Source organism: Tenrec ecaudatus, chromosome 13, assembly GCF_050624435.1.
Source record: "Tenrec ecaudatus isolate mTenEca1 chromosome 13, mTenEca1.hap1, whole genome shotgun sequence".
Taxonomy (NCBI): domain Eukaryota; kingdom Metazoa; phylum Chordata; class Mammalia; order Afrosoricida; family Tenrecidae; genus Tenrec; species Tenrec ecaudatus.
Genome location: NC_134542.1, coordinates 123,016,555 through 123,043,611, shown reverse-complemented (window position 1 = coordinate 123,043,611; position 27,057 = coordinate 123,016,555). Strand labels below are relative to the sequence as shown.

Below are 27,057 nucleotides of genomic sequence, written 5' to 3'. Positions count from 1 at the left end.
TACACATTGTACATCATTTTATGTTCCCCATGCACACTCCTGGCACTGGGGGAAAGTACCGTTTCTGTCCGCAGGTGCCTTGGCCATCATTACCTGAGCCTTTGCAGCTGTAGCCACCTCCAGGGCTGAGGGTCCATTGTCGCCCCACCGCCTCTCCCTGGCTCCTCCCCGCGCCGCCCAGGCCCCGCCCCAGTGCAAACAGTGCAATGGACGGGTCCAGAGCCGCCTCCAAGGGGAAGTGAAGGCGGAGACCCTGACCCCGCGGGCTCCTCCCACCCGGGTCGCTCTGAGACGGGCCGGAAGTCGCGGTGGCCTAGTGGAACTGCGGCTCACTTGGCGGCTCCTACTTACTGTGCGCTGCGCGTGGAGCCAGAGCAGCGCCCACAACCTGAGCACCGTGTAGCCAGCGCTCCCAGGTGAGGGGCGCTCGTCTCCAGGGACATGCGTGTGGGCGGCGGCCAGAGTGGGGTACCCTGGTGCACGCAGCAGCCCTGCTGGGGTGCAAGCGCCCTTTCCTTCTCCCCTTCCCCAGGCGGCGCCCCTCACCTGGTGAGAGGTGAGCGGGCGTCCCAGGAGCCTGATCCCGTCCCCCAGCTCTTGGATTGGTTAGGGTTCGTGGTGGGAATCCCTGTTGGAGAAAGGGGTAATCCCAGGCTGAGAGTCTTGTCTTCCGGGTTCCCAGGTTCATTGCCTTGTGGGTTTCTGAACCCGCTTCTGTTTCCTTCCCACACAGCGGTACTTTCTCCCTGAGACTCGTTGAACCTCATCACCTCAAAGGTGAGCCCCGTGTTCTCTTTCTCTCACTACGCGTCTCAGGAAGCGAGTGGCTGCAGCTGATGCACAAAACGTTAGGGCTTCCTTCGGAGGTTTGCTAATTCTTGTCAGCTGTGCGGTACCTTTTCCCGGGAGCGCGGCAGGGGAGGAGAACCCAAGGTCCAGGTCTAGAAACTCCTTAGCTCTTGGTGCCAGCTGGTGTGCGGCCGCAGGGAGCACAGTCAGCCTTGTGGGTGTTGAAGTGATATTCCAGCCCAACCACCATGCACCTAAACATGACTGACATTCCCAGGTTGCTGGGTTAAGTCCTTCCAGGACTTGGGTCCTTAAGGGAGATGGCTCACTGTGGTGGCTGTTAGTAAACAACCTGGCAGCTGGCAAGTCAAAGACGAGACAGGCCCTGCTCTAGAAAGGTGGGGTTCAACCTTGAGCTCAGCCAAAGGGAGGTCCAGTCTTTCTTGGGGAAAGCTTACAAGTCTCTAGAAGGGTGAGCCCCCTTTCTAGGGCCTGTTGGCAGCGTTACTAAGGACAGCATAGATGTTTCTTTTTTACAAAGCTAACTCTGCCCATCTTCCCGCCCAATTAAGTGATATCGCCTATAGAAGCCAGCACCCAGCCCATTGAGTTATCCACACCCACCAGAAAGATGTGGGGGAACCCTCCTGTCTAAGAGTTAGAAACATCCCAAAGATTTAAATACCCGAATTGATCCTTTGCTCTTGCTTGGACTGGGCACGTTTTACCCTCCTGCTGCTCTGGCTTATCTTGCCTCTCACCACCACCCATCTCTACCCCTAAGTCTGCCTCTACCTCCCACTTACACTCTTTCTGCTGGTTCTGCAGCAGACATTAGAGCTGTTTAACCCCTTCCTCACCAAATTCTGCTTTAGTTTGTGGGTCTTTATCAAACCTGATGTTCTCTTCCTTTATGTAATAGCAGGTCTCATGGACTTTACACCTTTTAAGTTACTCTATATACTTGAGTATCAGCCGACCCGGATATAAACTGAGGCACCTAATTTTATCACAAAAAACTGGGAAAAGGTATTGACTCCAATATAGCCCTAGGCTGGGAAATGCAAACAGCTACTGGTAAATTTCAAAATAAAAATAGATACCAATACAATTATATTAATTGAGGCATCAGTAGTTAAATGTTTTTGAAGATTTCATTGAAAAACAGTAAACTCACTCTAAGTGGAAAAGGGGGTGAACAAAAACAATGTTATCAACCATAACTATACACCCTGTGTTACTGCATGTATTGAACAGGGTTCTCTAGAGACACAAACCAGATTGCTAGTAATTATATATAAATATATTTATAAAGGTAGATATATAATTTAAGAAATAAACCGTTAAATAATATACAGATAGATAATACAAGAAATTAACAGTTAAGTATAAAGCAGTGAGACACTAGCAGTCCTTCAAGTTTTGAGAGCCGCCAGTTGCCAGTCCCCTTCTGTAGAGAGATCTGGGCTATATATACCCAGGCAGCAAACAGCAAGGCAGGTCCCCAACTGTCATCAACTGTCAGTCCCCAGCTCCAGAGATGAACATTCCAATCGTGTGGGCTTAAAGGGACCTCAACTTACAGCGACACAGTCCACATGCTAGGCATCCCACAGGTAGTGTACCCCTCTAAACTGAGGCACAGAACAACCAAGGTGAGGCTCACCGAGCCATTTATCCCTCTGCCCTTCAGTTAATCCTACTTGTGTTTATCGGCCAGCCTGGCACAATAAACTATAGCAATCCACCCCTTGCCAGCCTGGCACCTGTACACAATTCTTTACCAATACATACTTATATAATTTCCAGATATTAATGAAATCACACTTATACTTATCATCAATCATCTATCATACATATAAATGAAAACACACTGAGTCAAATTATATCTCATATAACATACTTGAACAAAGGAAATATACACAATAGTCACATACAAAGAAAATACAATTACAAGCCTCACTTGCAATTGATCACGTGGTCGTAATTGATAGGTAGAACTACCTTCTACTGCTACCCATTCTGTATTACCTTTGCCCTCAGCAAGCACCTCAGCTGGCTGTGGTTTTTGGCCTGGCGGGGTGACCCAGACCTTCATTCCTGAGGGGGCTGGGTCATTATAAGTCCTGTTAGGATTGGGTTGCTGTAACTTACCATTTACTTTAATAACAGGGCATGGTAACCCTAAGAGTCGGCCTATGGGATCTCCTGGATTCCAGACATATTCTTCTTTACCTCCATTATGTAGTACCAGTCCAATTTCTCCTTGGTAGTCAGGATCAATCACCCCACTCAGTACAGAGACACTCTTCCTGACCTGTTGATCCAAAGGCATGAGAAGTCCAAAGTGCCCAAGGGGCATTCTCAGCTGCCAGTTCAGTGGAATCCGTGCTGTGTTTCCAGGTAGGAGAGTTCCTTTCTTCAGGACCAAGACCTCCAGGCCTGAGGAACACAGGGTTGCTGGGACAGGAAGCAAAAATGCTGCAAGGGGATCACTAGGAGTATTAGTGAGTGGTGCCACTCCAGCTTCCACCCTTGGTTCCTGGACCCATGAATTCTGGCTATTGGAGACACAGCACCATATATTGGCCGCTGGTTTAGAGCGTGTACAGCTTCCTGGAGAACATTGCTCCAGCCCCGCAAGTTGTTACCACCTTGTTGGCGCCGTAATTGTGTCTTTAGGAGTCCATTCCATCGTTCTATCAAGCTGGCAGCTTCAGGATGATGAGGAACATGATACGACCAGTGGATTCCATGGGAATGGGCCCATTGCCGCACTGTATTTGCTGTAAAGTGAGTTCCTTGATCTGAAGCAATGCTATGTGGGATGCCATACTGGTGGATGAGGCATTCTGTAAGTCCACGAATAGTAGTTTTGGCAGAAGCATCACATGCAGGAAGGCAAATATATATCCAGAGTAGGTGTCTGTTCCAGTAAGAACAAAACGCTGTCCCCTCCATGATGGAAGTGGTCCTATGTAGTCAACCTGCCACCAAGTTGCTGGTTGATCTCCCCGAGGAATTGTCCCATATCTTGGACTTAATGTTGGTTTCTGTTGCTGGCAAATGGGGCACTCAGCAGTGGCAGTGGCCAAGTCAGCCTTGGTGAGTGGAAGTCCATGTTGCTGTGCCCATGTATAACCTCCATCCCTGCTGCCATGTCCACTTTGTTCATGTGCGCATTGGGCGATAACGGGTGGTAGAGGAAAGAGGAGGACCAGTCTCCACAGCACGTGTCATCCACTTGATTATTAAAGTCCTCCTCTTTAGACGTAATCCTTTGGTGAGCGTTCACGTGAGATACAATCAACTTTACTTTCTTGGCCCATTCAGAGAGGTCTATCCACATACCTCTTCCCCACACCTCCTTGTCACCAATTTTCCAATCATGGTCCTTCCAATTCCCTGACCATCCAGCCAAGCCATTAGCCACAGCCCATGAATCAGTATATAATCTCACTTCTGGCCATTTTTCCTTATATGCAAACTGAGTGGCCAGATGCACTGCTCAGAGTTCTGCCCATTGGGAAGATTTCCCTTCCCCACTGTCCTTTAGGGAGATCCCAGAAAGGGGCTGTAGTGCTGCTGCTGTCCACTTACGAGTGGCACCTGCATATCGCGCAGAGCCATCGTAAACCAAGCATGACTTTTTTGGTCTTCACTTAAAGTATGGTACGGAACTCCCCAGGAGGCCATATGTGCAGACTGGGAGAAAGGAGGCAATGTGACAGCAGTGGAGACTGTTGGCTTTTGGGCCACTTCTTCATGCAGCTTACTTGTTCCTTCAGGTCCTGCTTTGGCCCGATCTCGTATATACCACTTCCATTTAACAATGGAGTGTAGCTGCGCACGTCCAACTTTATGATTACGTGGGTCAGACAATACCCAGTTCATGATAGGTAATTCAGGCCTCATGGTGACTTGGTGGCCCATGGTGAGGCGTTCAGTCTCCACCAAGGCCCAGTAACAGGCCAACAGCTGTTTTACAAAGGGGGAGTAGTTGTTTGCAGAGGATGGCAAGACTACTCCAATGGTCTACGCTGTGATTCACCAATAGGGGTCTGCCAAAGACTCCACACTGCATCTTTGTCTACAACTGACACCTCTAGCACCATTGGGTCAGCTGGATCATATGGTCCCAGTGGCAAAGCAGCTTGCACGGCAACCTGCACTTGTTGAAGAGCCTTTCCTTGTCCTGGGCCCCACTCAAAAATTGAGGCTTTTCGTGTCACTTGATAGATAGGTCGATGTAGAGCACCCAAGTGAGGAATATGTTGCCTCCAAAATCCGAAGAGGCCCACTAGGCGTTGTGCCTCTTTTTTAGTCGTTGGGGGAGCTAAATGTAATAGCTTATCCTTCATTTTAGTAGGAATATCTCGACATGCCCCACACCACTGGACCCCTAGGAATTTTACTGATGTGGAGGGTACCTGAATCTTTGTTGGGTAATTTCCCAACCCCTTGTACGCAGATATTGTACCAATGAATCTAGAGTCTGATACATCCTCCCTAGTGGGTCCAATCAGCATAATGTCATCAATATAATGGACCAGTGTGACATTTTGTGGGATAGACAGGTGGTCAAGGTCCCTTTGGACTAAATTATGGCACAGGGCAGAAGAGTTGATGTACCCCTGGGGGAGAGTTGTGAAAGTATATTGTTGCCCCTGCCAGATGAAGGCAAACTGCTTCTGGTGGTCCTTTGAGACTGGTATTATTGAGAAGAAGGCATTAGCCAGATCAATAGCTGCATACCATGTACCAGGAGAAGTATTAATTTGCTCAAGCAATGTAATCACATCTGGGACAGCAGCTGCAATTGGAGTCACCACCTGGTTAAGTTTATGATAATCCACTGTCATTCTCCAGGATGCATCTGTCTCCTTTACAGGCCAAATTGGTGAAGTAAATGGGGATGTAGTAGGAATCACCACCCCTGCATCTTTCAAGTCTTTGATGGTGGCACTGATCTCTGCAATCCCTCAAGGAATGCAGTATTGCTTTTGGTTTACTATTTTCCTAGGTAATGGCAATTCTAATGGTGTCCACTTGGCCTTTCCTACCATGATAGCCCTTATTCCACATTTTAGGGATCTGATATGGGGGTTCTGCCAGTTACTAAGTATATCTATTCCAATGATGCATTCGGGAACTGGGGAAATAAACACAGGATGGGTCCGGGGGCCCACAGGACCCACAGTGAGGCATACTTGAGCTAAAACTCCATTGATAACTTGACCTCCATAAGCCCCCACTCTGATTTGTGGGCCTTCGAAACATTTTGGGTCTCCTGGAATTAGTGTCAGTTCTGAGCCGGTGTCTAGTAATCCCTGAAAAGTTTGACTATTTCCTTTCCCTCAATGAACAGTCACTCTTGTGAAAGGCCGCAGGTCCCTTTGGGGAAGGCTAGAAGAAAGACTAACAGTATAAACCTTCAGTGATGTAGCAGTATCCTCCTTACAAGGGACCCGGCCTCCCCTTCATTCAAGGGGTTGTGGGTCTGTAAACTGGCTCAGGTCTGGGAATTGATTGAGCGATCGTGACTCTATTCTGCTGTTCACCTGATGTACCATTCTTTTGCCTGTACACATCACGGAAATATTTAGTAGGCTTCTCATCTATTTCATTCCTAGGGACACCGTGGCTAAGTAGCCAATGCCATAATTCCACATGAGACAGGTTGCTTTGATTATTATTGAAAACTTCTTGTCTATGATAACCACGCCCACCCTGTCTCTGTTGTTTCAGTGCTGACACCTGCCCTCTACCATCATGGGGACCAATCAGCCCCATTGTGGGCAAATGTTGAAGTTCGCTTAGGGCAGTGCCCACTGTTAATCCTGGTGCACATAGAATATCAATTACAGGAGTCTTAAGAGATGCTGGGGCCCACTTCACAAACTTGTTCCTTATGGTTGTGGTAAAGGGTATGTCTTCAGGACACCCCCTTTTTGGATGTATGGGAATATCTTGATAGATCCATTCTAACATACCAATTTCTCTAAGCTTTTGGATGCTTTCCTCTACAGTGTACCAAGGTAGGTCAGGTCCTTCAAGTTGGTCTAATCTAGGCCATCTGGCAGTCCATGCTTCATTGAACCAACCAAATAAAGACTTGGGTCCTTTTTTAGCCTGTCTCGCAGAGACATTGAAAGAAGAGTCTGTACTTAGGCGTCCCATATCCAGAAACTCAGACCGGTCTAATATCACATTTCGTGCACCAGTATCCCACACCCTTAGTAACCATTCCCAGGGGTATTCTCCAGGCTTTTGCTTGTACATATTTGAGAACTCGAGCAGGTCTTTATGTGTGTAGCGCACTTCTTGGATAATCCTCTCAACCTCACCTTTAGGAGGTTTCTGAGATTTAATTTTAGTGACAGGTCTAGCGGAAATAATGGGTGGTGAGGGTGTTTCCTGCGTGCTCTCTGCAATATCTTGCGAGGCATCTTCCTCAGGTAATGCTACTGATGCAGCCCCACCTGGCATATCAACTTGAATAGTTTGGCTAATCTGCTCAGGTATTCCTAAGAGCTCTATATCCTCTTCTTCTGGATCATCAGCCCATATGTTCCCATCCCATGTTTCAGGGTCCCAAATTTTCCCAATTAATGCCCTCACTTTGGTTTGAGATACTACTCTAGATCTGCAATTCAGCTGCCGTTGTAATTCAGCCACTCGTATAATGAGACTCTGGACCTGGTTCTCAGCAATGTCAGCTCTTTTACTAGAGGAGAGAAGGCTCTCCTTTGTAGCACAGTTGGAAGTTTTCAAATCTGTTAGTCTGCACCTGAGGTGTGCTTTTGAGGCTCTGAGATCATCCCTCTCCTTAATAACACTTTCCATTGTATGAAGGACCAGCCAACCAGCTTCCCTATACTTGTCATTATCACAAAATTCCTGGAAAATGTCAAATGTACGATTGCCTATAGCATCTCCTTTATCCAGCACGTCATCTACTTTAGGTGCTACTTTAGGTATTATCTTTGCTATTTCACACCATGGATTAGTACGGGTAGTAGACGTATCCCCGTCAAGACTAAATAGGTTGGAAAGCCAATTTAAGAGCTCCATATTTATAGTTTATTTCACTAGAAGCACTCCTGGTACCGAGAAAGAAACAGATTGTTAGTAATTATATATATAAAGATAGATATATAATTCAAGAAATAAACTGTTAAATAATATACAGATAGATAATACAAGAAATTAACAGTTAAGTATAAAGCAGTGAGACACTAGCAGTCCTTCAAGTTTTGAGAGCCGCCAGTTGCCAGTCCCCTTCTGTAGAGAGATCTGGGCTATATATACCCAGGCAGCAAACAGCAAGGCAGGTCCCCAACTGTCATCAACTCTCAGTCCCCAGCTCCAGACATGAACATTCCAATCGTGTGGGCTTAAAGGGACCTCAACTTACAGCGACACAGTCCACATGCTAGGCATCCCACAGGTAGTGTACCCCTCTAAACTGAGGCACAGAACAAGCAAGCCATTTATCCCTGTGCCCTTCAGTTAATCCTACTTGTGTTTATCAGCCAGGCTGGCACAATAAACTATAGCACTTATGGAATTATTTGCAGTTAAAATTCCCATACGGCATACCTTAATGAATAATATCTGAAGGTCTTTTTCTTATATATATTTCAAATTGCTGCTCACTTTGATTAAATTATTGAGCCCCAGTATTGTTTTATTTGTAATTTTTCCTTTTATCTGTTTATCAAGTTTATTTATTTATTTTACGTTAAAATATTTTCTGAGTAGGCTAAAACTTTTACACAATACTTTCTGATTGGAGCTACAAACCCCACAGTCAGCAGTTTGAATCCACCACTCAAACTCAGTGGGAAAGATGGAGAGAGACCTCTGTCCCTCTGAAGATTTACAGTCTGGGAAAAAGAGGAAAGTCCTGCTCTGTTCTACAAGATCACTATGAGTCTGAATCAACTTGATGGCTGTGAGTTTGTAGGAGGGATTTTTTTTTTGCTTTGCTTTGGTTATTTTAACCACAATTCATCTTGTTCCAGCTTTATCCAATTTCTTTTTTGCTATTTCAACAAGTAATTGCAGATCAGATCATTATGAACCATAAATTTTTCATTAGCTGATTTAGCATATTGCACTGCGAAGCAAAGGGTCAGCAGTTCAAACTCACCAACCCTTCATGAAAGAAAAATGAGGCTTTCTGCTCCCATTAAGAGTTACAACTTTTGCCATGTTCAGCTTTCATTCTGGTTTCAGTAATTCCTCTCAGTTACCTTGGCCTTGGTCACTCCCTACTACGGATGAACCCCTCAGGACCAGCGGTGGGAGTGGCGACACTGGTAGGCAAGGGGGTGTAGAAAGAGAGAAACGATCTTGGGGATCTATGGGGAACCTCCTCTCTGGGAGATGGGCAATGGGAAGGTGGGTGAGGGGAGATGCCGGGAAGTGTAAGATAAGATAAAATAATTATTTATAAACTCTTAAGGGTTCAGGGGAAAGGAGGGCGTGACTTCGCGCACCTGCTCACGTGACCACTCCCACCTCCGCACGTGGCCACCCGTGTATGTGACCACGCCCACCCACGCACGTGACCTGTCATCCGGTGCATGTGACCACGCCCACCTGTGCATGTGACCACACCAAACTGCGCACGTGACTATGGGCACTTGCTCACGTGACCACGCCCACCCACGCACGTGACCATGCCAACCTCCGCACTTGACCACGTCCACTTGCTCACATGACCAGACTCACCTGCGCACGTGACCACACCTATCAGTATGCGTGACAAAGCCTACCTACGCACGTGACCAGTGACCAGGCCTGCCCACGCACGGGACCACGCCCACCTGCGCAAGTGACCAAGCCAGCCAGTGCACGTGACCACGCCAATGTATTAACATTAATTTCATTATCAGTATGTTCATGCCACTGTAAAATAATTCTATAGATTAGTTAGCAATATTCATATTTTTCTGAACATTACATGGGAAATTAACTTAGCAAAGCCTAGAAACTAATAACTTCATAGCTGTTTCTTTAAAACTTACTCTGTCTTCTTTAGATGTCTACATCATCTTATTAGTATCTTACTTCCCAGTACGAATACAAATGCACATAATCTCATGTCAACTTGGAGATTTATCAAAGTACAGGGTGGAGTGTAGCCTTCCATTTATGCCTAATGGTATCTCCTTGTGTGCGTGGCCTCCTACTACGGAGAGTTCTGGGAACCTCCTCCTCTCTCTCTGGCTTCAGCTTCCTGTTGCCTGACCCTGATGGCTGCAAGACCTCTGGAGATGTGCACACAGCCATTAGATCCACAAGACTTCATGCGACAGTGCATGCGGCTTCATGAGTCTGGAGAAGAGCTTATGGACTCGTATTAGACTTATGGACTTCAGTTGGACTGGGTTGGGCTGTTTTCCTGATTCACAGTTCCTTCTTGATATAAAGCTTTTTCTTACACATACATGAATCTCACTGCACTTGTTTCTCTAGTCAACCTGGCCTTACACCATATGGTACCTAGGGAGTGGAATACTAGAGAAACAAATCATGAAGGTGGAGAGAGGATGCTTGCCTGACCTCTGCTTTCTGGTAGTCTTTTCTCTTTGACTAGTTGGAGGTCAAATATAGTCATGTATCTTACTTGTTCTCTTCAGGAGAAGGACATGGGAAGTGAAGGTTCTGATGCCCAGAAGTTGTATTTGGTTATTTCTGTCTGAAATGTTGTAAAAATGAATGTGACAGGTGTAAATTTGGAGTTCAGGGGGCAAAAATATCCTTCGAATAGCCTATGGATAACATTGCCAAGAATGGGAATGCCAGAACATACAGTTGTGTTCATCTGGAAACTCCCCATAGACCAAGAGGCAGTCAGCCAGTCACACAGTTTACAGTCACATGGCTTACAGTCAGGGGAGGTGCTCGCTAAGGCAGTGTCCTTGCACATATTCACTCTGCACATGAACAGATCATCTGAGAAGAGGGACTCTGTGAAGGAGAACGCAGTGTCGGGATTAGAGGGTGATTCATAAATAACCTGCAGCATGCAGGTGCCACCGCCGTGGCTGCATGTGGTAAGTCACAAGGACATGGAGCGCTGACTGAAGAAGATAAAGACTGCAGCCTTCACTCAGGATGGGTTGCATCTCAAAAAATCTCCATAACTGGACACCTTTCGGGAGCAACACGATTAACAGAGAAAATGTGAACCTGAAGAATTTCAGCTTGCTGGTATACACAGTTCCCTCTCATGGAAGCAGAAGTCAAGAAAGCAGATGATGGATTGCATGGGCAAACCTGCTGCCAAATACCTCTTTAAAATCAAAGATGTTATTTTGAGGACTGATGTGCACCTGACCCAATTCATGGAATTTTCTATTGATTTACATGATAACAGAAGACAAATGAAGAATTAATTTCTCTGGATTGTGGTACTGGCATGTCATACCAACTGCATGGACTCTGAGAAGTTTGAACAAGAGGAAAAAGAATATCCAGAAAGCTCCTTGGAAGAGGGAATGGTGGTATTCCGTCTCACATACTTTGAATGTCGCATCAGAAGGGGCCAGTCTCTGATGAAGGACGTTATGCCCAGTAAAGAAGAGGGTCATCCTAAAAGAAGGGTCCATCAACAAAATGGACCTCTGCAGTGGGCTGAGACACAGCCACAGGTGTGAGGAAGGCACAGGACTTTCCTTCCGCTGTGTGGAGGTGATTTGACCAGTACCCCCTGCTTTTCCTTCATGCTCCCCTTTCTCAGGGATCCTGGTGCCTGACACCTTGCCTTGTGCCCTGCACCATCATCTAGTGGGCTCCGTTGGCTTCCCAACGCTGCAGGCCTGTAGTCGCCCCGCCCCTGTTTGTCCTGTTTCTGTTGCCCCCCTTTGCTGGTTTGGTTCATGGCCTTTTGATCATCTCCGTCTCAGAGGGAGAAGTATAACACTGTGATGAGACAGAGGTGGTCTGATTGGCACTTAAGCCTTATGTCCTGCACTGGAGAGGTCCCCAGGGGAGAGAGAATGGGAGAAGGCAGATGTGCCCTCAGAAACCAGCCTGACCAGGTGGTTTGGGTCAGGAGGTTTAGGGAGGCCAGTTAGCCTGTTTGGTTGCTCGAACATAGGTGTTGCTACTGTGTCGAGCCTGGCCAGCGTGGCCAGCCTCAATGTGGAGCCACTGCCTCATATTCCCTGCTTCTTCCCTGTGTAATCTGTGAACCCTTATTTCCCCAGGATTCACTGACATGCCCCGTGGGAGCACCCAGACTATGTGTCTGGAGGAAGGCCCAGGTACCAGTGGTGGACACGTGGAGCTACAGGTGACACAGCCTGCATTGCCACCTCTGGAGTTCATCCTTCCCCAAAGGTAGTCTCATAGAATCCCAAGGTCAGAGTCCGTCCTTCCTCAAAGAGTGTCCTGAAAAACCCCATGCTCAGAATTTGTTCTTCCCCAAAGATCGCTGTCCATCCTTCCCCAAAGCTGGTGCCCCAGAACCCAACATTCAGAGTTCCTTCTTCCTCAAAGACAGTCCTGTAGAAACCCACGGTGGGAGTTCATCCTTCCACAAAGGTGGCCCCATACAACCCCACAGTCTGGGATACCCTTTCCACCACGGACCCTGGAAAGTAAAGGCAACAAAGGCCCAGTAGGAGGGGGTCCAGCCTTCTCTTCACCCCTCAGAGCACACAGATTTGACATTTCTGAAAGTTAACAGCGTTCATCCAGGTTGCTTCTACAAAGAGTTTGGCTTTCTGGTAAACAGGAAAGGCACCCACAAATACCCAGGCTTATGTGGGCACCATCCCTGGCCTGTGTCTGAGTAGAGCTTGGGCTCACTTGCCCATGAGGCTTCCCAGGTTCCCAGCAGCCTCTTCCTGGTGTTTTCCTGTCTCCACACAGGTTGTGGGGCTCTGAGCAGCAGCATCCTGGTTCTGCATTTCAGACTTTGGTTTTGAAAGGGCTTCACGGGGTTGCAGGCAACCGGGAAAAGGTTTTCCTGTTGATGGAGGGTGGGTTTGATGTGTACCTTCCTCATGGCATTTCCTGAGGGGCCCTGCCTGCAGAATGCACTTCTCTGCTGGTCAGAGGTTCAAACCCACCAGCTGCTCCCCAGGAGCGAGATGTGGCAGTCTGCTGCTATAAATATGTTGTCTTAAAACCCTAATTGGGACACTTCTGCTCTGTCTGACACAGTGTCATTTGGGTCAGAATTGACCCAGTGGCAACATTTGTAAAAATACTATCTCATAGGGGCTTGAGCCAACTTCTCTGGCAGCTCTGGGTTTCTGCACAGGAGAGGGAAGTACTCAGTCCCTGGTGAAATCACTTTAATGGAGGGGAAGTTCTCGGTCCCTGGTGAAATCACTCCCTAATGTGGCTCTGGTTTCTACACAGGAGAGGGAAGTTCTTGGTCCCCGATTACTCCCTTTGTAGACACAGCTCTGCCAGAGGCTTTTTCACAGTGTGGTTCTTCTTCCAGCAGTGAAATTGCTTGAGCCCCTAAAGCTTGGCCGATGCCCCAGGGCACTTGTGTGAGGAATGTGCTCACCCCAGCTGCGCCTCTGCTCAGATGCTGCTCAGAGGTGGGATGAGCGCCATCAGCATTGCCTTCAACGCTTCGGTGGCCTTTTCTATTATATGGATGCCAACTGGCAAATCCAGCAGGGCACCGCCCAGTTGTTCCTGGACCTGATCCAGGGGAGGCAGCGCATCCCTTCTATACTGGGTGCAGGGACCGAGAGCCAGATGGGATTTGTCTTCAGTGTGTGGGGTCCACAAGTCCTCCATGCAGACTGCAGGTGGTCTGCCTTGTGGGGTACACAGACAGTGTCCCGTTGAGTGTCTGCTTGTCAGCTCTCTAGGTCTTCAGGGGTGTATTCAAGTTCAGACAAGTCTAATTTTCAGTTGCAGTCCAGAGTTGAGGCTTTGAGCTGGAGGGTCTCTGCTGCTACTTGAGCAGCGAGCTTCAGGCAGAGGCAGGCAGTAGCCAGTGCATCGGCCCAGTGGTTGCCCAGGACCTGTGGTGTCTTGACATTTTGGAGCTCGGGTGATGTGTGACAACTCCCTGTGTGGTGTGTGACAGTCCCCCCTTGTGGTGTGCGCGCACACACACACACACACACACACACACAACCCCCAGTGTGTGACAGCCCTGTGCCTTTTCTTTCTCTTTTTCTTCTTTGGAAATGCCTGTCCAGGTCTTGGAACAGTAACAAACTCCCTGGGGCTGGGACTGGCATTGGCCCACTCCAGCTGCAGGGTCCATGCGTCACAGGTAGGAAGGGGGGCTTGGATGAACCCCCACATGTGTTGCCACAGAAGTTGGGTCTCTGCGTGCTGCTGAAGTCAAGCCAAAATGTCTGCTCCAGTGCAGGCTTTGGTGAGAAGAGAGCGTTTTATTGGGAGCAGACTAGCACAGGACACAGAGGGATTCTTCTAACCGCCTTCCTGAATGCAGACAGGAGGGACATTGAGTCACTGGGGAGAGAGTGTGGAGAACGTTGAAGTGGGGTTTGTGCATTGGTCAGTCAGTGTCACGCTTTCAGTACTGGGGGTCATCCCTGGGCAGTGGTCCTCGTGTCCAGGCAGTGAGACCACCAAGACAGCACAGTGTAGCGGTTTTTCTCAGTTCTCTCTGACTCAAGAGCATCAGTTTTAGTGAAGTTTTTCTTAAGCATTCTTATTTCTGTTTGAAAATCAAAAAGTAATGATCTATTTAAAAATTTTAAAATCATTTCACGGGGGCTCATACAAATCATTACAATCCATACAGATCATTTGTGTAAAGCACATTTGTACATTCGTTGCCCCTCATCATTCTCAAAACATTTGCTTGCCACTTAAACCCCTGGCATCAGTTCCTCATTTCCCCCCGCCCTCCCCATTACCCCCTCCCTCATGAACCCTTGATAATTTATAAATTATTATTTTGTCTTATCTTATATTTTCCAATGTCTCCCTTCACCCACTTTTCTGTTGTCGGTCTTCCAGGGATGAGGTTATATGTAGATGCCTGTAATCGGTTCCCCCTTTATACCCTACCTTCCCTCCACTATTTAAATTTTCATTGCTAAAAGGAAACTTGAATGAAGCATATGGAAATAATAAAATTATGTAAATTTCAGTTTATAATAAAACTAATCTCCAAACCCACTCTTTGCCATCTCACTGAGTGCATGGATGCTACTCCCAAGCCTCCCTGGACACTTGAGACAGCCTGTCCTGACATCCTGCCTGTTTGTTTTTCAGACCAGAGTTGGCCCAGGCTGAGTCCTTCTTCCCCGGAGTCACGTCTGCTGTGGAGCTGAGCCCACCCCTTCTAACCGGCCAGGTGAGGCCTCCCCCAGGCCCTGTGTGACCTCTCCTGAAGTCCCAGTGCCTGGCCCAGAGGAGAGACACTGCTCCTGCCTGTGCATAGCACCCCTGAGGTGCAGAGGAACTTAGTACTTGGTGGTGGTGAGGGCTTGCAGGTGGAAGTGGAGGAGGGGTTTTTGAGGAGAGGAGGGAGTGCACTGTGTGGGAGCCACTGGGCTCAGGAAGCTGGTGAAGTCTGGCATCCAGGACGTCCTCTGGGCTGGAAAGTCAGGACTCTGAGGACACCTGGATGCAGAGGAAGGTGCTGTGCTTGGTTACAGGTGCAGCGGCCTGCTGGCCAAGCCTCCATAGTTTGATCTTGGACTAGTTTGGTATTTGAGATTGTTCCTGAGATCACAAGGTAAAGGCAATTTAGTTTCACTCAGCCAGGGACAGACCAGAGTCCACTCTTTGGACAAGATCTGATCAGTTCACACTGCACTGCCAGCCACCTTCCCACCTGCACTGTGGTGCAAGGCCAAACCTCCCCCAGTTCTCTTTGTGGTTGTCAACGCTCAACATTTGTGTGTTTTGATTGCTTCTCCTCTGAGAAACCTAGTGGCAAACCCTTTGGTGATGGCCCAGGTAGAGTAGGATAAAGGGTTTCCACTTCCGGTTGTAGTCCATTGCGTTTATGATAAAAATGTTCACTAGCATTAAATGAAAATTTATGAAAGCATTCATGATCTGAACTCTCCTCTTCATTTCCATCTCACCACTATGTGCGTGCACAGCTTTCCATCCAGCCATCCACACCGCCATCCAGTCACCCCATCCCAGTTGTCAGGTGCTGTTAAGTGGGTTTGACCCCTGTCGACTTTCAATGTTCGACATTGCGAAACACGGCCTGCGCAGCACCGTCTTCACTGTTACTGGGTTTGAGCCCGTTGTGGCCTTCAGTGTGTCCGTCTATGTCCTTGAGGGTCTTCCTCTTTTTCATTGGCCCTCTGCTTTACCGAACAGGATGTCTTTTCCAGGTACTTGTGTGATGATGTCATGTCCGACTGTGAGACACAGATTCACCATCCTTGCTTCTGAGGAGCGTTCTGGCAGTCCTGCTTCCAAGGCGACTGGTTTGCTGTTCAGCAGGTCTGTGGTCCTTTCAGCCTGATTCAGAGTCCCAATGTAGGGTTTCACAGACCAGATCTTTACAGAAGCAGGCAGCTGTACCCTTTACCTGCAGAGACACAGGTGTCTTGGAGCTACCAGCCTCCCTGTCAGCAGCACCCACTGGGGTCATTGTCAGAGCAGAGTCTCTTTGCATCCTTGGCTAGCACTTCATGAGTTGGGTGTGTACTCTGGTACCTGTATGCTTCTGAGGTGCTCACAGATTGGGTTCCAGAAAAACTTTAAGCCCTTGCTGATGGCACAGAACAAGTAGACTCTCCACCTAAGGGGATGCATTAGACCAAGGATGATTCCATATCCCATGTTTGGTACCAGCCTCCCTAAAACCACAGGAAAAATAATTATTCTTCAGTGAATAAAATGGTTGTTTTTTCTTGAGTAAAGTGGTTAATGCCTGCCTCCTCCCAGCAAGTTTACTGCCCTGTGTGTAGATGTGTGAGTCCGCTGCTGTGCAGGGTTCCCTTCCTGAAGAAAGCTCCCAGTACCCTTCTAGAACCGATGAATGATCTGATCTCCTTGGAAGACCCTGATAGACAACATCTACTGATCTGAACCAGTGGAAATTTTCTCTTGCTGACCAGTTGCTTGACTGTTTTGCTCCATATTTGATTTATGGCTTATGAGAGCTTGGACAGTGTGTTAGGCAGGGTTCACTAGAGAAACAAAACCAGGACATTTGTGTTTGTTTTGTTTTTTTTTAATAGGAAAGAGCTTTATAATCAAGGGCAATTTCATATTGAGAAAACATTCCAGCCCAGTCCAGATCAAGTTGTTAAGTACGTTTTTAGCCCATATGTCCAATAACAATCTATAAAGTCCTCTTTAGACTCACTAAACACATGCAATGATGCCGAATGCAGGAAAATCACAGGCCTGTGGGTGGGCAGTCTTGTGGATCCAGTGGTGGTGTAAGCATCTCAGTGCTGGCAGGGGCCTCCACATGTTTTCTTCAGCTGCCAGGGCTCTGGCTACATCAGGGTAAGTCCATTTGGCTTTTCCTCTAGAATGTCTTGCAGGGAGTGAGCCAAAATTTATGATTATATATAAAAGGATAGGTTTATACATCGAGAATGAATATAACATTAACCGAGCAGTGTAGAAGACTTAGTTGAACTCACTTTCATGCAACCGTTAACATACTGGAAATCCTTCAACTGAACTGGGATGCCAGTCCAAGGTCAATGAAGCAGACACTGGAATCTTCCCTCAGGCAAGACAGGCCAAGTCTGCCTGAAGGCAGCAGACAGCAGGGTTAGTCAGCAATTGTCAGTAGCATGGGAGCTTAGGAAAGCCCCCTATACTGCCACAGGATCCACCAGCCTCAAGCTCAAGCAATGTACACAGCAGCAGCCTGGCAAAGCAGATCTCAAAGAAGCCTCAAGCTCTAGCCATCCCATCCATGGGTTGGCTTGGCCCACGGGTAGTGCAGTCCAGGTTGGGGTAAAGCATAGCTCAAGCTGGTCCCATGACCAGGCAGGAAGAGAAAAGGGAAGGGGCCTAGGAAAGCCATTTCTCTCTTTGCCCGCTAATCAAGTTTCAACATGATTAAACTCTGCCCACATGTTCTGATTGGCCTACTTGGCAAAATAGCCCTATCACAGAGACTGTGAGTCTTTCAGAGCCTTGTGAGGCCTTCCTGGTGAGGTTATCTATCATCTTTCTATCAATCATCTGTCTTCAAACACATGCAATGATGCCAAATGCAGGAAGAACACAGGCCAATGGGTGGAAAGTCTTGTGGATCCAGTGGCAGTGGAAGAATCTCAGTGCTGGTGTGGGCCTCCACATGGCTCCTCCAGCTCCAGGGCTCTAGCATAATTCCATGTGTCTTGCCATCAGGAATACCAAGCAGAGTGTCTGTGTCCCTCCTCCAGCAGGCTATTTATCTCCGGAGCGCCTCCAAATGAGGTCATCAAGCTGCAACCTGATTGGTAGGGTAAATTCCACCCCTTCACTCTTAGTAGTCTCAAGTTCACACCATATTACAGAACTACCACAGGCACCGTATGCATTGTATAGCAACCACATCTCTTGCAGGTTCGAACTTGAACATTCAGAAACAGCTCTGGTGGCCCGCTCAAAGATGGTGGCCAAACTGGGCTTTGAATGCATGTCGGTCTCCACAGTCCTGTCACTAACCCAGCTACTGCACCATGCTCCTTGAAGGACCCATTATGTCTATCCAGGGACTCTCATGACAGGACTTCAGCCTCTAAACTTCCCATTTTAGTTACTGTTTAGGTTCACCCAAATTTAAAAATCTTGTGTATGTTCTGCTTTGATTTGTCTGCCATGACTGAACCAGTTGGAACCAATTCCAAGCTCTAATTTGAACTGTAAATCTTTTCATGAGTGGTGGTGGAGCACTCAACTCTTTGTGCCACTCAGGAACTCCAGTTCCATATACTTCCTGTGTTAGGCCAGGTTGACTAGAGAGACAAAGCCAGAGACACTCATATATGTGTAAGAAAGAGCTTTATATCAATAAGTGCTTATATATCAAAGACACATCCCAGTCCAGTACAACTCAAGCCCAAAAGTCTGATGCTAATCCATAAGTCCTTCTTCAGACTCATAAAGTCACATGCAATGATGCAGAATGCAAGATCATAGGCCTGTGGATTCCACCAATGGTGGTGGAAGCATCTGCAGGGCAGTGGTAGCAACCAGGGTCAGCCAGCAGGAAGGTGAATGCAGAGAGGGAGGGAGATGCCCCGGAGAAGGCCATGCCCACAAGGAAGCTCCATCAGGTTGTAACCTGGTTGACAGGCTCAATTCCACCCCTACACGTTTATATAGCTTCAACTTGGCATGAAATTATGTACCTACTACACTCCCTCGCCAACCTCAGAAACTCAGGTGTTTATGATATAAAAGTAAAATAGAAGGGCTCAATAGAAAGTAGATGTTTAGAAACTTATGATAGCAACATGTACAAATATGCTTGATGCAATTGATACATGGATTGTAGTAAAAGTCTTAAGAGCCCCCAATAAAATACCCCAAAAAAAGCCCCAAATAAAAAGATTTTTCATAAATAAAAGTGAAAGAGAAACACAAATAGAACTATCAAAGAAACTAAATAGAGAATTACAAATATAACTAAATGGGAATCACAAACTACTGACGATCCCTTTGGTTGATATTGTTTCATAGATGAGAAATGTTGTCATGGTCATAGAAAGAGGTGGACATGAACTGCTTACTTACCCAGGTACAGGCAACAAGCTTTTGATCCTCCTTCCACAGAGTTGATAGAAACATTTTTCTTGTATTATAGTTGTGTTTTATGTGAAGGTTTACACAGCAAGTTTGTTTTCCAATCAACAGTTCCTACACCATTGTTGAGTGACCTTGGTCACACTTCTTGCAGTGAGGTAGCAGCTGCCTGTTAACTCCCTGGGCTCCCTATTTTCTTTTGTCCACTTTCCCTGTCTCCTCCTCTTAGGTTTTCGGAAAATGTTACCCATTTAGTTTTGTAGTGTGGATTGTCCCCCAGACCACATTTTTCACTGGGTTAGTGGTGGGTTTTAGGAAAGTTGACTTACAGAGGTGCCTTGGGTTTCAAGTTAGAAGTTGTACTCTCAGGGCAACAGTCTTCCAGGTTCCTTCAGTGTCTTTCAGTCCAGTAAGTCTGGTCTTTAACTTTTATTCTACATTCCCACCTATTTTAACCGGGTCCTTTGATTATGATCTTGGTTAGAGATCCTCGATTATGATCTTGGTTGGTAGTTGGTATTGGGGTCCACCTAATTATTCTCTTCTTAGGTTTCAGGAAGCTGTGGTCCAAGGGTACTGTTATTCCTTGGGGCTAATTGCTTCCTTGAATCTTTGTTTTTCGTTGTCCTCCTATGTTCCAGGATGGAAGGGTCCAATACTTGCTTCCTAGAAAAAGTAACATATCCTTAAGAGAAATGGCCGTTATATCCAACATCATTTCCTAGACAATGGACGTGACCAGGGTGAGTTGACAGAACCCCTGGATCCGCAATATGATGAATTTGGGCCACGTTTCATCTGGATTCCATGTGACCCGTTTAACAGCCGAGCTGTGCCTAATGTGGCCCTGCTATCTGCGGGACAGAGGAGCTTATTATCTCTAGTTAATCACTCAAATGAAACACAATTGACTGTTCCGTTTCACTCCCTCAGCTACGATGGATAGATTTGAACTGAGCAGCACTGGAAATTCTTTGACTGAACAGAGGGAGACTGCAGTGGGGAGGAGCTCCTCGGGACCCAGGCAGTAGTCCCCAGGGACTCCCTGTGCAGAGGAGATGCCCCTGAGGAGCTGGCTCCATTTCTAGTGTGAATGGCCCAGGTCTTGGAGAGATGAGCTGCTCAGGGCTGGACAGCTGCGCCGGTTTGCTCCAGAGGACTGGGGACTGTGGTGGTCTGCTCTGCCTGAGTGATTGCAACATCCCCAAAGAACTCGGGGGGGGGGGGGAGCAGGGCAGTCAGAACTCACTTGTTCTCTTGACAATGTGTATTTACAGGAACTTTTTGGATGTCAGGGTCAAGGAAAGTGTGGCCCTATCTTCAGAGGTCATGTCTGTGAGATATTCATGGAAAGAAGCCTTTGCTGGGAGGTTGGAAGTGTCCTCTGGCTGGGAATTCACAGCGTTTCCACATGGGAAAGCTGCCCAAGAGGAAGCTGAACTGGGTTGGCTTGATGGGCCAAGGTCAGAGCTTGTTGGGACAGAAGGCCCAAACGATATGAGTTCCCTGAAGAAGACCTCTCTGACCATCTTCCAGGCCAGTGAATCAGTGGCTGTCCCCTCAGAAGGCTCATCTGGTGGCTGCTGAAGCAGTGGAGCCACATGGCGAGTGGCTGTGGGGGTGGACGGCAGGGAAGCAGCACAGTCTTGGGTTCTGATCACTGCTCCTCGGGTGGCTGCCAATGGGCTTCACTGGGTGCTCTTTGCTGCACAGGAATAATAGCTTCTAGACATGTCTGCTGACAAAATTGACCCCTGTTAGGGGCTGTCCCTGGTGTCTGTAGGAGACAGAAGGCCACGCTGTGGCCAGGAGCAAACAACTTGGACAGTATCCCTGGCTGGGGCAGGGACATCTGCAGTGCATGGTCACATCCTTTCCCAGGCTCTGTTACCCCTGCCCCTCCTCACCCTTTACATCATCCACAGCCTCCTGAACCCCCACCCCATACCCACCCCTCACCTTGATGGCAGCTGTCCTTATCCCAATGAGTTACTCCTCTCCATGCCCTTCTGTTAACCACATGACCTGCCCTCCCTATGCCATACTGATCCTCTCCCCATGCCCTTCTGTTAACCACATGACCTGCCCTCCCTATGCCATACTGCTCCTCTCCCCATGCCCTTCTGTAACTATATGACCTGCCCTCCCCATGCCATACTGCTCCTCTCCCCATGCCCTTCTGTTAACTGTATGACCTGCCCTCCCCATGCCATACTACTACTCTCCCCATGCCCTTCTGTTAACCACATGACCTGCCCTCCCCATGCCATAATGCTCCTCTCCCCATGTCCTTCTGTTAACTATATGACCTGCCCTACCCCGCCCCCATGCCATACTGCTCCTCTCCCCATGAACTTCTGTTAATTACATGACCTGCCCTCCCCATGCCATACTGCTCCTCTCCCCATGCTCTTCTGTTAAACACATCACCTGCTCCCCACCCCACCCACCCCGCCCGCCATGCCATACTGCTCCTCTCACCAAGCACTGACATCACTGAGTTTCTGCTCTTCTTCCCCAGGACTCCCTGCACATTCCCTCCTTCAGACAGCCTGCACATCAGCCCTCGCCACCTTGGGCCCTCGAGACACTCAGGACCCCTTGGTAGGAAGGTGGACACTGAACATGAGGGTCACAATGAATTATGTTTGAAGAAGCTCAAATGGGCCCAGCCTCATGTAGCTCTTTGTGGAAACTTCTTAAGACTGGAAATCAGGAGAGTGGGTTATGGTGGTGAGAGTCAGGGGCAAGGAACTTTCAAGGTTGAGTGGAATGCCCCTTAGAGTCACATTGGGCAGGTTAGACTGAGAGCCCAAGCATCAGAGTCCACGGTCCCACCATCTCGGATACTCACAGAAAGCTCATGGTGTGAGGTGGCTGGTCATTTACAAACTGCTTCCAGCTTGTCCTCCGTGACATCTCAGGGAGGAGCATCAGCCTGGATGAAATTAAACAGCTCACTGAGTTGGGCCTGGGCATTCTTCCTGCCAATCCCCACGTTCCCTCCCAGGAGCCTGCTCCTCAGGCTGTTCTCCCACAGCTATGTGCTCCAGCAAGATGGCAACTTGGCAGGCACTGAGAGATGACAGGATGAGCAGGGAAGGTGGCAGGCTAGTGGTTGATGTCCAAAGATCCAGAGGTCAATGAGACAGCTGCAGGATTCGTACCAGGAGGAAAAGGCATGGCTTCCCCCAGAGTTTGCTGAAATAGGAGAAAACTGCCTGTCCATTGCCCTCCACCCTCATCTGACCACAACTGCATAGCTGCTCACCATGCAATTAGATTACATCCTACTGAGAACCCTGGCCCAGCCACATTGACACCAAACCTATCGGTCACACTCCACCTCTTGTCTATTTGGCACCTACACACTTCTCTATAAACCAAACAGAATCTCCAAACAAAGATGTACTCGCATGTAACATGACACAACTAACACGAGTACAACTGATAGCACACAACCCCATTTTCATCTTATATTGTGTAAATGAACCCCAAATATTGGATGTGTACATGCAAAGAGGAAGCCCTCGTAACAACTGTAGTCCTCATCTCTGTAACTGATCATGTGGCTGGGCTGCTCTGGAGCTGCCTTCTTCCACCACCCACTCTGTATTCCCTTTGCCCTCACAAGTCCTGCAGCTGCTCCTGGTTCTTGGCCTGACTCAGTGTCCGAATCTGTCACTCCTGAAGAGTCTGTGTCATTAGTAATCTTGTCAGAATTGTATTGTTGTAGTTTACCATGGACTTTAACCACAGGACATGGTAATTCCAAGAGACGACCTTGATACCTGCCACCATGGCCCCTTTGTTCCTGTGCCCATTGGGAAATGACAGCAGTGGCTGGGAAGAGAGGATGACTGGCTTCCACAGAAAGGTGGTGCTCAGGACTCATAATGAGCCTACATGGAGACACCAAGGCTGTGAATCTTTACATGAGCAAACAGGCTCATCTTTCTCCATCGGAGGGACTGGTAAGCTTGAACCACTGACCTCGGTGTTAACAGTTCAATGTCCATGTGGAAGAGCAATTGACAATGATGTAAGAGTGGACAGTTTGTATTTTAAACAGTCTTTTAGAGATTTAATTTACAATTTTTTTGCTTATCAAACCATTGGAAACAAACATATAGGGACCAAATAAATAACAACTATTCCTAAAGGGAAACATGATACCGTATAGAACAGAATACAAAAATTTCACTCACTGCCATAAGTCCATGTCGATTTATTGTGACTCTATAGAACAGGGTAGAACTGCCCGTGAGTTTCTGAGATTGTGACTCTTTACCGGAGCAGAAACCCTACCTTTCTCCCATGGAACGACTGGTGGTTTGGAACTGCCTACTTTGAGGTTAGAGGCCCAATGTAGAATCTTTCTGGCACTAGGGCTCCCTTGGAGCTATAGATGTAATGAAATACTATAAAACAATGAGAATGAAAAAAAATGATACCTATCAACTGAAAATGAACAAGGTATCGCTACACATAGTTGTATAGGTATATCACCAAGAGCTCAGGACCAATATATGGCAAAAGAAGTCAGACATAAAAAGAGCTCACATTGTACGAATTCACTTAATTAAGGATCAAAACTAGGAAAAATAGATATCTGATGTTAGAAGTTGCGGACAGAGTCGGTGACTGGGAGGGATTTCAAGTGGGAGTCTGCAATGTCGTTAGGTTCTCTTTTTCAATCTGTGAACTGGTTATGCATGTGCGCTCCTTTTGTAAAAGTGTTATGATATGTCCACATTTTTGCACATATATTCTAGGAGGAGAATGTAGAAGCACTGTATGAACTGTTAGGAACAAGAGCTATCTTATGTGTAAAACCAAGGTATGAAATAGTATGAATCAAATATCAATTGGGTGAAATGAAAGGGGGAAAAAGAAAAAGTGGAGATTCTAAAACCTTAAACCCAAAACATCCCCTAAAGTCCTTTTGAGGAGCACTATTGGTGTAGTGATTACATGTTGGGTTGTGATCCACAAGGTCAGCAGTTTGAAACCACCAGCCGCTCTGCAGGAGATAGGTGGGCCTTTCTACTCCTGTAAATAGTTACTGTGACCCTGTGCCCTGTAACAGTAACGGGCAGGTCAACCCCCCCCACCCCCACAGATCAGAAATGGAAAATTTTTAAGGTACAGCCGGAAACAGGTGTAGTCCAGCCCAGGATGTTTAAGCTCCAAGAAGCAGCCTAGTATCATTTGGCAGACCACAGGGGACAAACTGACCTTAAATGTAGAACTTACTTTATTAGACTTAAAAACTGTTTTGTTTCACTTTCCTGAGAATGCTTTGCCAGTTTCACACAAGAACTTGCCTTCCCCCTCCCCTTGCTTGGCAAGACGCCCCACAAGGAAGTATAATAACTTCTCTTTTGATGCTGTTCTGGGCTCTCGCCTTACAGACTGAGCCTGCCTTTGTTGCAGGTGAGAGCCCAGATTTGAATCTGTTTCAATAAAGCTTTACTGTTTCCATCTCTGTTTCAGTGAGTGGTCTGGGTGAGGGTCTCGCTCGCTAACAGTTACAGTCTCAGAAGCCCATAGTGGGTATTCACTATGAGTCAGCATTGATTTGATAGCAGCAGGTTTGATTTTTGGAAAGCCTTTTTAAAGCCAACCAATAGCTGAATCAGTAAAGAAGATCTGCTTTAGACATTGTGTTCTTTTATAGAATAATCTATCTGTGATCAGATTTGACACAGGAACTTGGAAGGTTAGGTGAAAAGTTTAAGGGGCAGTGAGCTTGTGTGTATGATGGAAATTTGGAATTGGAAAAGGACAGTGAGAATGGCTACATAATTTCAGAAATATAATGAATGTTAGCAAATTGTACATGTAGAAATGATCGAATTGGTATATATTTGTGTGTGCATTGTTTTAGATCAGGGAGAAGACTCGAAGTTCAAATATAATTTACAGAGACCCCCTTGTTAAATCTTGAATGGGACAAAGTCCAGAAAAAACAAATCATTGGTTGAGGGAGACCTTAAGAATGAGGCCATAATGGGGCCTAAGGGATCCACAACAGCTCGGTCACATGGAAAACAAAGGAAGCCCCTTTAAAAGTCACCTTCCCAGCAGATCAGACCATCACAGTTGGAAATGTGACTACAGAAATGGGAAAGGGACCATGATTGGAGTAAATACATTATTGCAGATTAGAAAAGTTTACAGGACTGGTTCAGGGCCCTCCAAACATCTTGGCCAGGGCATGAACATGCAACCTCAGTACCCCAGTTCCCATCAAGGGCATACTCAGGCAAGTTCTTGAGGGCTAGACTACTCCTCACAGGGCTGGCCAGGGGAGTGGGTGGAAGCAAACAAATGCTGCCTGAGGGCAAAGCATTTTACCTGGCTAGTTCAGAGTCATTGAGCTCTAGTGCCATAGGAGGTTATGGGGTGGGCGGTTAACCACAAGGTTTCACTCTTCAAAACCAACAGCCAGCTTCAGGGAAGAAAGATGAGGCTTTCTACTCCAATAAAAACATATAGTCTGGAGATAAAAAAAAAAACAACCCAATTTAAGTTGCTAACTAGGTTGATTCCTGCTAGAAGGATAATGTGTGTGGGTCAGATGCTTGCAAAGTCCCTCAAGGCAATGCTGCCAGACAGCTGTCTCTGCTCCCTGCTGCTGAAGACAATGGATTGCTTCTTGGTAAAAACTTGGAACCATTAGCTTGGTTCCTGTAGGTGGAGTTCACACCCTACTGATAATGATTCACATGGAGATCCAGAAAACAGGTCAAAGTTAAGCTGCCATCCTAAAAGTAGGATCCGCCCATCTTGTCAGGTGTATACCCCAATCCCTCCTCTTCCTATTGCATGTATACCCCTAGACCATCCCCTCTCACTGCTGTATAACATAGTGCAAGTCCGTCCTGTGATGTATGTCTTTACCCTCCCATTTCCAATTCCCCTTGTCCTCCTTCCCTTCCCCCTCTCTCCACGTGGACCACCAAGTGGGGCTGAGGTGAGCAATGTTACCATGAAATGTGTGCGACTGCCTTATTGTAATATCTCTTCTATCGCTCATGCTCTCGATGACTTTAATATGCATATCTCAACCATTTGTTTCCAGGGCTTTCAATGACATTGGGCATCTTTTCAATGTTTATGAATCATGCTTATGAACTGCTCTTCTGTTAGTTGTCTATTTGTATGCATTGCCTGTATTAAAATCACACACAACCGAGTTATTTGTCTTATAAAATAATTTATAGAAACTCTTTGTTAGGTTGCCATGCGTTTTGCATAGCCAGTTGTTCTTTTAAAACACTTTTCTTGTCATTGTGATACCATGCTAAAAGGTAAACATATTTGTATATAGTCAAATAGCTTTATCTTTCCTTTAAAGGCAGGAGCCTTCCTGTCTTGCTTAAAGTTTCCACCTTACTAAAGCTAAATTGCTACTCTTGAAAAAAAATCCCTCTAAGTTTTTAATGCTTTGAATATTTTATCGCTCTAATCCTCCTGAAGTTTATTTTTGAATGTAGTATGCTCCTTCCTTTGATTTCTTGTAAATTCAGCCAATTAAACTACTAATTAACCAAAGTATTCTTTTACCACTGG

At 47.0% G+C, this 27,057-nt stretch overlaps 1 long non-coding RNA gene and 1 pseudogene across 1 annotated transcript; one reads left to right on the top strand and one right to left on the bottom strand.

Annotated features, from left to right (window-relative positions):
• Positions 1 to 27,057, bottom strand: part of LOC142424072 (uncharacterized) — a 783,158-nt pseudogene that overhangs the window by 40,342 nt on the left and 715,759 nt on the right.
• Positions 287 to 26,898, top strand: LOC142424691 (uncharacterized). Its single transcript, XR_012779390.1, has 4 exons — positions 287 to 416; positions 12,012 to 12,144; positions 15,028 to 15,109; positions 23,239 to 26,898. It is a non-coding gene; the product is annotated as an uncharacterized LOC142424691 (long non-coding RNA).